The sequence below is a fragment of the Poecilia reticulata genome, linkage group LG19 (assembly GCF_000633615.1).
Source record: "Poecilia reticulata strain Guanapo linkage group LG19, Guppy_female_1.0+MT, whole genome shotgun sequence".
In the NCBI taxonomy this organism is placed as follows: Eukaryota; Metazoa; Chordata; class Actinopteri; order Cyprinodontiformes; family Poeciliidae; genus Poecilia; species Poecilia reticulata.
The window spans coordinates 428,184-430,681 of record NC_024349.1 but is presented as its reverse complement, the minus strand read 5'-3'; positions in this window follow the sequence as shown (position 1 = coordinate 430,681).

The window sequence follows — 2,498 nt, the reverse complement described above, 5'->3', positions numbered from 1 at the left end:
CACACACACACACACACACACACACACACACACACACACACACACACACACACGTGTATAAATACCCCACACACACTTCACCTGACAGCAAGGCTGCTGATGAGTCTGAGTGTGTTGCAGTGAATAGAGCGGGTTTGTCACCTGTTGGCCAGCTGGCAGAGTCCCGTTTCAGGTAAACACGACTCCTCCACGTCCAGCATCCCTGAGGAACCCCACAGCCCGGGTCCAACCCCCAAACCAAAACCAAAACTAAACAACAGAGTGAAGAGATGAGGAGGAACGAGAGGAAGAGGAGGACAGACGATTCCTCACGATGATGAAGGCACGAAACAGGAAGATGAAGGCCGGATTATTAATCAATTAATCAAATAAAAATATTGCCACATTCTGCAGATTTTTTTATTCAGTCACTTAAACCTTTTTTATACAATATTAGAAATACGTTAAAAATGAAATAATTCAGAGAACCAGCAGAACGTGCTAGCTTAGCTTCTTTCTAACGATGCTAAAATGTAGCTACAGCTATTTTATTCAAGCTTATTTAACTTAGATGGCCTATTTAAAGTAACAAGAGCCTGTCACTGATATCAGTGGCCTCCTGCAGCAGGATGAGCAAAATGACAAATTATTTAATATTCACCCGATTCATCTGGTCAAATATTTTTCATCCGATTTCTATTTTTATCAACTGAGAAAATAAATTTGACCAGAATCTCAAACATTTAATAAAATGTTTCACCTCTTTGCTTCTGCAAGGCTTTCTGTGTGTGTGTGTGTGTGTGTGTGTGTGTGTGTGTGTGTGTGTGCGTGTGTGTGTGTTTTCTGGTTGATGACTTTAGAAAACCTGATTTAATCAACAGCAGGTTGCAGGTTTTACCCAGAAATGCTCCATTGGCGCCATCTAGCGGTCATCGAAGGAACGAACGTTTATGTTTTACTTGAAGGAATCATAAAATGGCTGCACAGTGGCGCAGTTGGTAGAGCTGTTGCCTTGCAGCAAGAAGGTTCTGGGTTCGATTCCCGGTCTTTCTGCATGGAGTCTCCATGTNAATGGCTGCACAGTGGCGCAGTTGGTAGAGCTGTTGCCTTGCAGCAAGAAGGTTCTGGGTTCGATTCCCGGTCTTTCTGCATGGAGTCTCCATGTTCTCCCTGTGCATGGTGGGTTTTCTCCAGGTTCTCTGGTTTCCTCCCACAGTCCAGAAACATGACTGTCAGGTTAATTGGCCCCTAGGTGTGAGTGGTTGTGTGTCCTGTGTGTCTCTGTGTTGCCCTGAGACAGACTGGCGACCTGTCCAGGGTGACCCCGCCTCTCGCCCGAAACGTTGGCTGGAGATGAGCACCAGCACCTCCTGACCCCACTGAGGGAAAATGGATGGATGGAATCATAAAATCTGGGAAGTTTTAGGAAAATACAAAAATGGAAAAATGTGATTACTGCTTTGATCAAACATCTTAATTTAACTCTGCAGACGGAGCAAAACGTTTAGTTTGTCTGGTGAAGTTGGACTGGAGACTGAATATTAACAGGTGATGCTAAATGTTTAGTATTGATCCGATGGGCCAGTGTCATTAATATCAATACTTTGGTTATAAATATAATAAAGCTAAAAGTCATCAGACTTCTGACCGTTAGATGATTTTTTTTCTTTGAATTATTTTTATTCAAACTTCAGACAGAATTTGGACAATATCAGATATAATTGAGAAACTGCGATAAATAATCTAAAACTGAAGCATTGATCTTACCAGCATCGATTAATAGTTTCAGTATTTTGGATCAAATCAGTTTTGATTTGATCTCAAATATTTTTTGCACGTTTTCCTAAAAAGTGCACACAAGTTTGTTTTGTTTCTCCATTATTTCAGTTTATCACGTTAATATATTAAATTATTTCCAAAAACAATTAAAAAAAAAAAAGAGCAGAAAAACGCCTGATGATGAGAAGTTTGATGCTGTATCAAACTTTAAATGTATCTGTGATACTGATCCTGTGTTTAGTTTGTTAGATTGAACCTAAATGTTCAGCATTTCTCACCTCTGGTCTCCAGATTTCAGCTGTTAGTGAGAAACAAACAGGAAAAGTCCAGTTCAGCTGTAAAGTAGCTAAAACGCTACAATATTTAATATAACACAAAGAAAAACAGATTTCACAGTAATTCAGCTTTAAGTGCTTCATTCACAGGATGAATATTTACCACAGGATATAAAAACGTTTCATTCATGATATAAAAGGCTGTAACTGAACCTTAACTCAGCCACTAAAAGGATTTCCAGGCAGGAAGTGAGAACCTGAAGCGAAGGCACATTTCATCGCTCGTCATGTTCCGCCTGGCCGCTGGGGGGCGCTGTGACGTCAGCTTTACAATAAAAACAACCATTTCCCGACAGTTTAACTTTGCTCTATAGACATAATATAAGAGTAGACCCCGCATTGGCTGCTCCGGCGCAGGAAATACGGCGGCCATCTTGGAGAGGTCGTCCCTCCTACTTTGCTCAA